This window comes from Malaya genurostris, chromosome 1 (assembly GCF_030247185.1).
Source record: "Malaya genurostris strain Urasoe2022 chromosome 1, Malgen_1.1, whole genome shotgun sequence".
Lineage (NCBI taxonomy): Eukaryota > Metazoa > Arthropoda > Insecta > Diptera > Culicidae > Malaya > Malaya genurostris.
Genome location: NC_080570.1, coordinates 96709432 through 96722968, shown reverse-complemented (window position 1 = coordinate 96722968; position 13537 = coordinate 96709432). Strand labels below are relative to the sequence as shown.

General features: G+C 35.9%; 1 long non-coding RNA gene and 1 pseudogene across 1 annotated transcript; both read left to right on the top strand.

Moving 5' to 3' along the window:
- Positions 1-8372: 8372 nt before the first annotated feature.
- On the top strand, positions 8373-9015 carry LOC131425186 (uncharacterized). Its single transcript, XR_009228945.1, has 2 exons — positions 8373-8534; positions 8594-9015. It is a non-coding gene; the product is annotated as an uncharacterized LOC131425186 (long non-coding RNA).
- A 3091-nt stretch (positions 9016-12106) lies between these two features.
- On the top strand, positions 12107-13325 carry LOC131440170 (proteasome subunit beta type-7-like; annotated as a pseudogene).
- Positions 13326-13537: the final 212 nt, after the last annotated feature.

Here is a 13537-nt window from a genome sequence, read left to right as displayed (position 1 = left end):
ATAACACAAGCATGCACGTATTAGAATTTGGGGTTGGTAGTCGCCACCTAGGAATTGAAGTGAAAATCGAGTTTGCAAAACAGAAAAAAGCTAAATACTTCATCAACAAATCAAGCTTAGCAAATCACACAAGTAAAATCGACAGCAGCTGCATAGCATCGGTTGCGGACCTGCAAAACACTGCCAGAAAAATACTTAAAGACGCAAAGCAGAAAGTGAAACATACCCCAAAGTTCTGGTGGTCGAAAGAAATAGAACTAGCATGGCAAGAGAAATTGGCGGCAAGAGCAAACTTCAACCGAATAGGAGGAATTCACGAACTAATAGATTTTAAGAAAAAAGAGGCGAATTTCATTAAGAAGAAAAAAGAAGCAGCGAAGCGACGATTCAAAGAGTTTGTCACTAGTTTTGACCCACGAACACCGTCTAAAATGATATGAAAAGGCCTTTCAAGACTGATGGGTAAGAATGTTACCATTGGAAACATACTAATTCACGACGATCTGAATATGGCAAACAAATTTATGGATAAGCAAGGCAAAGATGGTATCAGATACCATCCGACTTATGATGTACTAACCGTCGATCTATGGCAAAGCTTTTTATCCAAAAAGATCAAAAACTCATCTCCCGGACCAGATGGCATAACATACAATATGCTAAAACTCCTACAGCCAGAAGTAAGAGACACTGTAATTCGTGACCTAAACTTGATCTGGAAAACCAACAACATACCCAATGGCTTGAAAACAATAAAAGTTATAGCGATTCCAAAACCAGGACGTAACCCTGAGAGCGTAGATGGCACTCGACCGATATCATTGGTAAATACCTTACTCAAACTACTCAATGCGGCTGTTCTAGACAAGCTGCAACAAGAACTTAGAAATAAAAACGTTTTATATCCCCTCTCCTTCGGATTTCAAAGACAAAAATCGACAGTCTCTTGCTTAGAGTTTGTTACAAACAGAATAACACAGATAAAACGGCAAGACAGAGTAGCAGCAGTTATTTTCATCGACCTCTCGAATGCATTTAACGCAGTTAAACCAGAAATACTAGAACAGATCATGTTAAACCTACACTTATCCCCAGAACTTATTAGTTGGTGTATGGCATTCCTCAACAATAGAACAGTTCAGCTACAGGTTGCAAACCAGCAGGTAACAAGGCAAGTTAGTCAAGGACTACCCCAAGGGGATGTACTGTCGCCGACATTGTTCAACGTGTACACAACAAAATTACACGGCATCCAGGTCAAAGGAGTGGTACTGATACAATACGCCGATGATTTCGCAGTTCTCGTAGAAGGAAAATCAATAGACGAAATCAATGAACGAGGAAACATCTTCATGAAGAATTTTCAGGAAACAGCGAAAAATCTAAATTTATCGATCAATACACAAAAAAATGAAGGCGATTCTTTTTCGAAATAGCTCAAAACACATGGACATCCGCGTCGATAATATTCCAATGGAAAATGTAAACGTTCATCCGTATCTGGGAATTCTATTTGACCGATCACTAAAATTTGGTGCACATATCAGGAATCTTACACGAAAATTGGCAGATCGCCTTAACATGCTGAAGGTTATCAGTGGAACACAACATGGAAGCCATCCACAGACGCTAAGAATGGCATATAATGCATTCTTTAGAGGTTTTGTAGAATATGGCTGCAGTGTATACGGTTCTGCAAATAAAACTAATCTTGAAAAAATCAACGTCATAAATAACGAATGTCTGAGAAGAATAACGGGCTGTACGAAAACAACGCCAAAAAACACTCTCCATGCAATAGCTGCTCAACTTCCATTAAATTTTCGAAGAACACAAACAGTGGGAAAACAAATAGTGAAACACCATTACTACAACACGCCGGTGAAAGAGCAAATCAACATAAAGTACCTGGATGATAATAAACAATACACGATCCTTGAGAGAACCGCTCACCAACATAGTGATATTCTACAACGCATGTCAACAATAGAAACAACTGAACATCTATGGAAAGAAGTAGTAATAGAGACGGAACTTACCGAAGGAGATTGGAAAAAGAAAGCGACGAATGAAAAAGTGCTTAAACAGCTGACTTTATCTCTAATTCACGGTAAATACAAAGGACGTCCAATCATATATACAGATGCATCTAGCGATCTGATCTCATCATGTGGAGTAGGCATTTTTCACGAAGCTTGTAACACCAGAATGAGCATGAAGCTGGAGGCTCACGTATGTATTATGTCCGCAGAAATCGAAGCCATTTATGTGGCCCTACAGTATCTCACTCGCAACAACATTACCAACGCGGTAATAATGACAGACTCAAAGTCAGGATGTAAATACATCAAAAGCTTTATTGGAAAAAAAGAGAAAGACGGCGTAATAAACACGATTTTAAAATTAGCAGCAGATTCACAAACATCAATCCAATGGATTCCGGGCCACGTCAATATATCCGGCAATGATGTAGCTGACCAATTGGCGAAGGCCGCTCTCACACAAACGGTCATGTGCAGCAACAAAGTTCTATTCCATGATGCAATGAACTACTTCAAATCCGTCAGCGAAGAAACGGCTCAACAGTGGTATCTCGAGTATTCAGCAGTGTTTGGAAAGGGTCGGAAATTCTTCCAAATTCAAAACGCAATACCGCAAACGGCGTGGTACCATAATCTGAAACTAAATAACAGAGAAGTAAAAACGTTGAACCGTCTTTTAGCGGGGCATGATTACTCTCGATACTGGCTACACAAAATGAAGATATGCAATGACTGCATATGTGATATTTGCGACACGATAGAAAATTCTGAACATATACTATTCTATTGCTTAAAATATGTACAAGAACGAAAAAAACACAAGTTGGATAGTTTTTCAAACATATACGAACTATTTGGAAAAAAAGACGTCGCCATACTAAGGAGTGTTGTAAGATTTTTGGAGGAAATCGAAATACAAATTTAAAAGGTTCCTTGCATATAATATCATAACGAAAAAAAAGTCTAAAAGACTTTAAACAGTTATCGCTGGCAATATAGCAACACTGCTGTGCCATTTTGACATTTTATCGGCTGATACGCAGCTGATAAACGAAGAAAAAAAAAATAGTTACGTGAAAAGTTATGTGAATATTTTCCATCCTACTTTTCACGTAGATTTTAATGGACTGGCATTTAAAAGCTCATTTAGGGGTTAACCTTATTTTGTGCTAGGGCACATAACCAATTTCACTATCTTTACGTTTCGTCTTAGACTCGTCAGTGCAGAGCAGTTTAAATTGAACTGCTTACTGCGAACTTAAACAGTTCAATTTGAACCGCTAAGCAGACGTAAAGTTATTGCTATTTGCAACACACTTGTAATAAGCACCGAAGTGCTAAGTCTTTCCTGACGTGCCGAACGAAAACAAGTTTCGACTAATACTGGCCGATTCAGATGGTCATTTAGGGGTTAACCTTATTTTGTGCTAGGGCACATAACCAATTTCACTATCTTTACGTTTCGTCTTAGACTCGTCAGTGCAGAGCAGTTTAAATTGAACTGCTTACTGCGAACTTAAACAGTTCAATTTGAACCGCTAAGCAGACGTAAAGTTATTGCTATTTGCAACACACTTGTAATAAGCACCGAAGTGCTAAGTCTTTCCTGACGTGCCGAACGAAAACAAGTTTCGACTAATACTGGCCGATTCAGATGGTCATTTAGGGGTTAACCTTGTTTTCGTTCGGCACGTCAGGAAAGACTTAGCACTTCGGTGCTTATTACAAGTGTGTTGCAAATAGCAATAACTTTACGTCTGCTTAGCGGTTCAAATTGAACTGTTTAAGTTCGCAGTAAGCAGTTCAATTTAAACTGCTCTGCACTGACGAGTCTAAGACGAAACGTAAAGATAGTGAAATTGGTTATGTGCCCTAGCACAAAATAAGGTTAACCCCTAAATGACCATCTGAATCGGCCAGTATTAGTCGAAACTTGTTTTCGTTCGGCACGTCAGGAAAGACTTAGCACTTCGGTGCTTATTACAAGTGTGTTGCAAATAGCAATAACTTTACGTCTGCTTAGCGGTTCAAATTGAACTGTTTAAGTTCGCAGTAAGCAGTTCAATTTAAACTGCTCTGCACTGACGAGTCTAAGACGAAACGTAAAGATAGTGAAATTGGTTATGTGCCCTAGCACAAAATAAGGTTAACCCCTAAATGACCATCTGAATCGGCCAGTATTAGTCGAAACTTGTTTTCGTTCGGCACGTCAGGAAAGACTTAGCACTTCGGTGCTTATTACAAGTGTGTTGCAAATAGCAATAACTTTACGTCTGCTTAGCGGTTCAAATTGAACTGTTTAAGTTCGCAGTAAGCAGTTCAATTTAAACTGCTCTGCACTGACGAGTCTAAGACGAAACGTAAAGATAGTGATTTAAAAGCTGTTTAATGCATAATCTAGTAAAAGTTACGTGTTTCATAGGTAGAATGTAATGTATTGTTCATATCCCATTTACCTATCAGTTCATATCAAATTTAGACACCAGAGAATTACTATTTTATATATTGGTTGAAGTCATAAGGAAGATTTCAGATGATTATATAAATCTATGAAATGAAAAACACCATGAAAAATAAAACATTTATTTCAGAAAATTATCATATAATTTCAACAGCTTAAAAAGAAACTAATTACGTCGTGGTATCTCGTGGATTTGAGATACCACGACGTAATTAGTTTCTTTTTAGCCTCCAAAATCGTTTTTGTTGTCACTGCCATCCAACCGAAGCCGCAGTCGAGAGTCGAGAACTCCCACAACACAACCGATGCAGGTTAAAGTCGCCTTACATGGTTCCAGTGTCTCTAGCTTCATACACTGAGCCCAAACGACACATTAATTCTATGTTAAAAAGCATATACTTATTAAAAACTACCATTCACATTATGTTTATATGCATCATATGACATTTATGTATTTATATGTAAATTTCAACGGAAACCCGATAGCTCTTAAGTGTACAGCACATACATCTTATGTGAAAAACACATGAATATTATGTGATAGTAAACTGTAAGAAATAAGAATTTCAAAATTGCGTCAAGTAACGAGACGTTAGTAGATACGTTGCTCGCGGATTTAGGATTCCCGAAAGGTTTACTGGAAGTTTTTGAACGTAAATATATCCTACTGATCATAAAGAATAGTACAATCATTTAGCTTTAAATTTTTCAGAGTCCGGAATTGGAGTATTTGAGTTGCTTACAATCACAGTCGAACAACTACAAACTTATTTAGAACCGACGGAAACTGCATTTAAGTATGACGATTTGTTTAATAATATCACAATCTGGAGACAACGAAATGTAATTAACACATATTTTTGAAGCCATATTTCTGTCAACCTTCACAGCCTATTTCATTTATTTATTTTCAGAAACACAAAATATTAAGAGCACTGAATGCACCAGAAATCGAAAACGCAGATCAACCGTGTGCAGATAACGATCAAGTTCCTGAGGACAGTATTGCATTTATTGATTGATTCTTGAAAGAGAAAATAAACAAATAGAAACTGTCACTTGTATTTATGCCCTTTTGTCGTGGGACAATAGATCTGATAATTATTATAACAACACAAAAGTTGCTTGAAAATTAAATAAAAGCTATACCAATTTCAGGTAAACTCCATGTGATTTTCCTATGATAGGTTAGTGAAGTTCACATGAAACATACATATTATTCAAATAGAAGATGTACAGTTTTCAAATGATATGTATGTGACATTCCCATAATAAATAAGTGTGGCACATATATAATGCATATGTTTTCAACAATAATTTTTATTGTATGGAAAAAATGAATGCTATGTGTGAGAATAGTATCATTTACGTGTAAAACATTATGGAAAATATTTATATGGTTTTTCATCTGAAAAGTAAGTGACATATTTTTTGAGTGTACCGATTTCGAACTCGTTTTTCGGTGGACCAACGGCCTGTTTCGGCAGGAGCGGGCAAACTTCCGGACTCACGCAGGTACTCGATCCAGTTGAACACATGAAAACTTTTATACTGGATTGGTCCGGACGATGTAGTCAAAAACTGTAACTAATTAACATTTTTCTCAAATATTTACACTACTTACACTTTAGCCCTGTTCGCCATTTTCAAAATCGAGTTTTTCACACTGGAAATGCAGGTAGATTGTTGGACGTTTGGTCAATTTACGTAAACCTAATGTGATGACTCTTTTCATTTTAGGGGATGTTTGTATAACATTCATTTTCGTCACGTAAAATATTCAATTTGACATTTGAAACAATTATACGTGATTTTTCAAATAAACCGAACGTGAATTTTTATTTGAGTGTGTCTGACTACCTCAAAACCGTCGTCCGGGGGCGAAAAAGGCAAGCAAGCGTGATGAATTTTCCTCATTCCAAAAGTCTTAGAAAACTTTGATTTTCAGTTATTTATTTTTATCTCACGCTGTTGAAAATTTAATCACAAATTCCTGATCATATTTCCGATAGCTTGTAGAAAAAATTATGTTGTTGTTTTAAGTACATCAAGAGATATTCGCGATAAAGTTCTGCCCATTCTTGTACAGGGTAAGTTTTGAAAAGACGCCCCATAGTAAAGTAAGTCGTATTCACGACAAAGAATTTAAATCCGCTTACCAGACAGACAGAGTAATGAAACGTACCGGATAAATATTTCATGGTCCATTGGAGCATATCCTTGAACGAAGTTGAATGAGCTGTCTTGCCAGCGATTTAATATAGCATTGAGAACTTCTTAAAAAATTGTCTGGAGCAGTCGATGAATAACGAGGACACAACCAAATACAAATATTAATACCCCTAGGTCCTATACAAACGGATGATTATTTTTTTTGGTTCACTAAGTAAATTAGTTGGCCTAGCCCATTCTTCTGTTTCGTCGTGAAAATGTAAATATGTTAAAAACTAAATTATCTGGCAACGCAACATAGAAGTTGTTACTAGAGATGGGAAATATCGAATAAAATCTGTTATCGATAATATCGATATATCGCTATTCAATATCGATATTATCGATAAATATCGATATTTGTCACCAGTTAAAAAAAAGTTTATTGAAACAAGAAAGTATATTTGATCGCAACGATTAATTTTAGGTTCACAGCCGAACAAATTACATTTTCAAAAATTGAAATATCCCTGGACACAAACAAGCCGTGTTTTCCGCGTCAACTGCTGTTACTACACTGAAAATAATTTGCACGCTAGCAACATGTGCAAAGCATTTGATCTATCACTGCTTGTAGAACACATGAAATTCATGAAAATATACACTTAACTCATAAAATGAGTGTAAAAACTGTTGATATGTAGCGGAAATCAAGCTACGATTATATGAAATGCACTTAAAAACGATCAGATATATTGTTACCTTTAGATTTTATATGCATTTCATGTGAATGTCACATTGTTTTCCACATAGATTTCAATTGAAACAGAGTTGACCGATTCAAGTGTTTTGCACGTACATTTGTGCTGTAGTCATTCCCACTAGAAAATGAAGTGTTTAACACATGTAGTTCGATTCAATAGCAAAACACATCATATCCAAAGGAAAAACACATCAAAGCTAAGTGAAAAATAATCTAATCTCGCATCTTAGTGAAATTGCACATGAAATCTTGAAACAAATCGCTTTGGTTATGTATTGATATGAAAAAGCATGTGAAATTGAAGTGGTGTTTACATATGAATCGATCGTGCAAATTTTTATCAGTGTAGAATTATCAAATGACGCTGGGCAATAAATGTCTGTGTAATTTTCCCAATAAGAGAAAATATCTGTTTTCTCTGGTGCTTGCTCAATACCATAAATCAAATAAACATAGATTTCTCACTGTACGGTGACACTAACAGCACCTCTAGTGACAAACGGGTGTACTTTTTTCCATTAGCTACTGTGGTTGTGCAACTTTTTGCATGCATTTTAGGAGCATTTACGCACCCATTCTCCACCAGAAGGTGCTTTTGGTGCTTTTGTTTGGCATACACGCTGCCAACAAAATACTTAACATTAAGTACTGTTCGCCCTTTAGAAGAGTTGCGTGCATGAAGTCAATTTTAGCAGACTCTGTCAGCTCGGAGCGAAATTAATCTTCAGTCCAGTAACGCCATCGCACGGCATCACATTCAAGATATCATGTCAATTGTATGGGCGCGTATTATTCGAACAAAGTAATAATATGAAATTATAATTTTACTTAACTCCATAATTGCAATATCGAATATCGATATTTTTTGTCAATGCTCTGAATTATCGATATCGTTGATATCGTGGTAATATCGATATTATCGATAAGTATCGATAAGTTTCCCATCTCTAGTTGTTACGAAACAAGACTAGTTTGTTTGTTGTGTTTCCGATACCGCTTCACCGCAAGTTTATATGTTTGGCTGAAGAACTTAATGAACAACTTCATCACAAATCAGTTGTGAAAATAATAAAATTTACAGAAATTTGTTCCGACTAATTGAAGTCTCAAAAGTAAGGTTAGCATTTCAACACAAGGGAGTTCAGAATGAGTTAACCCATGATTACATTTTTTCAGTGAAACGGAAGAAAATTAACATTGGAGTTCGATGGTTGTGGTTGATGTTGAGATCTGAAACGAAAACCTCCAATACGCACCGTTGTTCTACGAAATCGGAATAAAGGGGAGAAAAACTTGTAGGTGCAATGTGCAATCCGTAATAACGGAAACAGTATCCGAAGAAAACTATGACCCAAATAACTCCCAACTCAGTCCAATCCGTGGAAGTGATGGTGGGTCTTTCGTCGGTCATACGGTGCTTGGAATATGTACAGGCCATGCGTAACCTGAAGCAAACGTTAACAAACAAAAGATTTGCCGAAAAACACAAGCAACTATCAATTTAATTGAAAATACCGCTATTGCGCCGTAAATCGAACAGAATATGTTTGTTCTTTAGTTTTAACCTGTTTTGCCCTAAATAATAATTTAGATTTTAATTTTTTTCGCGTTTCCTTGTAACCAAAAACCCCTAAAAAGATTTTAATTTGATCATTTTTAAATATATAGAGAATAAGGATGATTATAATTTGGATTGGAATAATTCAACGTTGTATTAATTGAAAACAGGTAAAGGAGCGATTTTGTTAGGCGCATAAAATGAATCTCAAATTATAATAAAGTAAGTTATTCATATTTACTGAACAATATTAAAAATAATATAAATAATAAACAAATGTATATGTGAAAATAGAATCAAAATTGGATTGACCATAAGTTATTTGGTCAAATTCTGATTGCCGTAGATTTGCACGGGTTGCCGCAAAGCCTCATAGGAATATTTCCTTACCACAAAAATGATCTGTTTTCCTCATTTTGAGCTGAGTATTTTGATCACTTGTTTTATCCTTTGTTGCATTTTACGGGACGTTCGGACGCTGGTTTTACATTAAACACGTTTTTTACTTTAATGTAGATAAAATACAGAACGAACTTTATTCTTTGGCGGTCTGGTCGAGAATGTTTTACACGTTTCGAAGGGAAGTGGTAACTATCTCTTCTTCGAGAAGTTTCCCGGATACACTCTAACGCTATATTAATAAAGTAACAGTTAACGCAAAATTTTATTGGAGGGGTAAAACCAGACCCTGTCAGCTTGGACCGAAATCAATCTTCAGTTCAACAACGCCATCGCACGGCATCACATTCAACATATCATGTCAGTTGTATGGGTGCGCAGCCCTGCTATTTTGGCGCGCACGAATTTGACATTTCTCTCCCCTACTTCTATGTATGAGACTCGATGCGGACTCACCTGAGGGCGACATGCTCGCAAAAAAGGATGTTGCCAATGATTTGTTCGGGAAATGTGAGAGCTGGATATCTTGTTAATATGATGTCTTTGGTAAAACTCTATTGAGGGATAGGATTTTTAACGTTGCTACACCTTAATGTTTTGTTTCCTTTTGGTCAGCATGTAAAAGGTGCACAGAATGGCATCAGCTTCGTTAACGCCGATAAGGCGTTCGTACTTGAATTTATTCGGGCTATAGCGAGACAAAAAGGCCAAATATTGACTCCTCCGTAGATAGGCGATCGGTGATGTTATTACCTCAGTATACTTCCATCTGAAATTACTAAAAAGCAAGGATTGGTTGAACATAAATCACTGGATGTTCCGTTCTTCCAAATGAGCTAAAAAGCAAAAAAATAACATCTTAGCCATCAAATACTACAAAGTTTGGCTTACCTAGTATGGAAGAATGCAGTAAGTGCACATTTTGCTGACAAACCGCTATTTATTAAAATAATAAAAAGTATCTATGGTAATTTTGGTGTTCGACTTTCAGCATTGCCAGTACTACAGAAAATTTGCAAAAGTACACTATCGTTCTGACAATGTACCCTTACAGTGTACCGCATAGCGAAAAACGTGTCCTCGAAAATTTGTCGGAGTATTCCGTATTTTAATTTGTATTTTACACAACTGTTTCTTCAACTTCAAGCAGTACGATTCACGAATATTCTTTCGTAAAAACAAGTTCCATTATATGTCTAAGTCAACATATTATCTCAATAAAACTTGCTATTTTTTGCAGCTTAAAAAAACAGTGTCTCTTTTTCTTCCTTGTTGCAGATTTTATGTACGCTTCTAATAAAGGTATAAGTTTTCACATGACTTTTATTAAATATAATCAGCATGCGATCTATAGAAAAATATTATGAATATTAAAATTATATTGGCTTAAGTTTTATAAAAGACCTCATATTGACAAGATATGGGATATTCTTATTAGGTTTTTTACCGTCACTGCTAACCTCAATCCGATGAACACATTTTGACAATTCAGCGGTACTGTTTTTAAACATACTTTTTTGTTTGTTTGTCTGCTGACAAACGGATGAGAACGTTCACGGTCCATATCGACCTAAATAGAGTTTTAAAACATTTGTTAACGTATTGTTTCCAAGATTTATTAAATAAAAGTGGCTAGCTGTGAAGTGTGAAGATGATTGTTTGAGATGTGTTCCTCGATTTTGTTTAAACTTGTTTGTAAACAGTACCGCTGAACTGTCAAGGATGAATTCTTGTTCATTTGTGACGTCAAGATAAAAAATCTAATAACTTTCATTATGGTAACGTCAATTTAGATTTAACGTACGCTTTAAATAAAGATTATAAGTATCACTCAGAAAAATAAGATGGTAACAGTTACCATATGGGAGGTTTGTTTAACCATACGAGTATAGTGGTTTTCAGCACACAATAAAATCAGATGATGTTAACAATATGCAAGCTCACTTTTACTATGAATGGTTTTGGCAACTGTTTTGAACTGTATATGGTATAAATAACATAATCGTGAAAGCAACTTTTTTTACATTGTACTTATTGTTTTAACTAGTGCCATGGTATTTTTGACATTTCACTTCTGGTTCTTTCGAAACACGGAAATCTGGTTAAATCGACAATGGCGAAGATCATTCGAACATGCAAAAATGTTCAAAAGTTATATTTATTGAAATTTCGATGCAAAAATAACAAGAGAACATTAAAACCATTTAATTATAGTATTGCTGATTCTGAGCCATTTTTCAGCAATGAAACGAGCGACTTTTAGCAATAGATTTTGATTTTGATTATTCGTTACTTTCAACTTTTCTATGATGATAAATTTAACTTCACTAGTTAGCGAAAGAGCTTGTTTTTTTTAACGCTTGTAAGCATTCAAACCCATCAACTCGATGCACTCTTCAACATCTTAATGTTTGTGTTATGAAATCGTTCGGGTTTTTTTTTCACCAGCGATTTTTCTTCGAATTGATTGACAATTTGTATAGTCGCACTAAGAAAATACATAGTCGGTTGAAAAACACCATACGACGATGTTTTTTCTACATAAATTATGTTGATATGAACAATATGTATAGTGCTTTCAAACTTGACAATCTCTATCCAACTGTATGTTTATTCATGGTAACATTATTATATTCTGAAGAAGAACTTACTCACACGGTAGTCATAACTATATCACTTCTCAACTTTATGGTGACCGAAACAAATACAAATTATAATACGGAGTACTCCGACAAATTTTCAAGGACACATTTTGCATCGTGCGGTACACTGTCATGATACACTGTCAGAGTGACGGTGTACCTTATTGAATTTTATATAAAACTGGCAACTCTGATGACTGGAAAATGATTCACCATAGTGACTGTTTATTATGCTCATAAACAAAGATGTTTAATTTTTCGAGATCGTGGAAAATCCGAAAGAATTTGAATGTAATTGAAGCTGCTTTTTGTGATTACCATTGTTTGACTAAGAACCGATATGACTATCGACATCTGGAAGCACCCGGATTCAGTTTTGAAAACTGTCGCAGGTTAGTGTCGTCAGAGGAAACGCAAGACTTGAATTTCTAACCTTGATGTTTTATAGAAATGCTCAACAATGCACCAACGATTTGTTCCGCCGAAAGCTATTAAAACTCGTGCTACTGAGAGACCAATCGTGGAGGATAAAAACTGCGAAAATATTCACTACTTGACTAAAAACATGAACTACTGTGGTGCCGGAACAGCTGCTGACACGGAAATAACCACTCATATGATATCGTCAAATTTAGAATTACACCGGTTAAATACTGGATGAACAGTCTCGGTAGTTATTGCTAATACGATGTTGAAACAGTTTTTGTTTCGCTATCAAGGTCATATTAGCGCTGCTTTGGTTTTAGGGGGTGTGGATCATACGGGATCGTATATTTATTGTATTTATCCTCACGGATCGACAGATAAGCTGCCTTATGCTACAATGGGATCGGGCAGACTTGCAGTCCGTGTTCGAGTCTCGCTGGAAACCAGATATGGATGAAGAGGAGAGCAAAAAGTTGGTTCGTGAGGCAATTTCTGCCGGAATTTTCAACGATTTAGGATCCGGTTCTAACATTGATCTATGTGTGATTAGAAAGAATGATGCACAATATTTGAGGACGTTCGAGGAAGCTACTAAAAAAGGTAGCCGTTCCCTCGCATATGACTACAACAACGGCAGTTCAACAGAGCAAATGTTTCAACATTGATATTACCGAGGAATGCGAGCGCACTCTGATCTCTGATTCAATCGTTTATTATTTAACATATTAAAACGTCAATAAATACACAATTCCAGATATGCTACAACAACTTGTTGGATATTTGTCGATCACTTGTGGTCCAGAAGAATATCACACTGGCGTCAGTTATGAATATGGTTCTTCCATTAAAAAAAAAACAATATGAAACTTGGTAATGGAATAAATAAAATACCTCAAATCACCGAAGTTTTCGTTTTGAAATATAAGTCATTTCATTCATAAATGTTTTCATCCGCTATTCGATAGCGACGCATTGTTTTCATGATAATTACTAGCATGCTTCGATGTCGTAGTGTTGCCAGAGATTTTCTTTTTCAACTTTTCTAAGCTGTCATGACGAAAAAGTAAAACATGCTAGGCTAAATTGATCATTCTG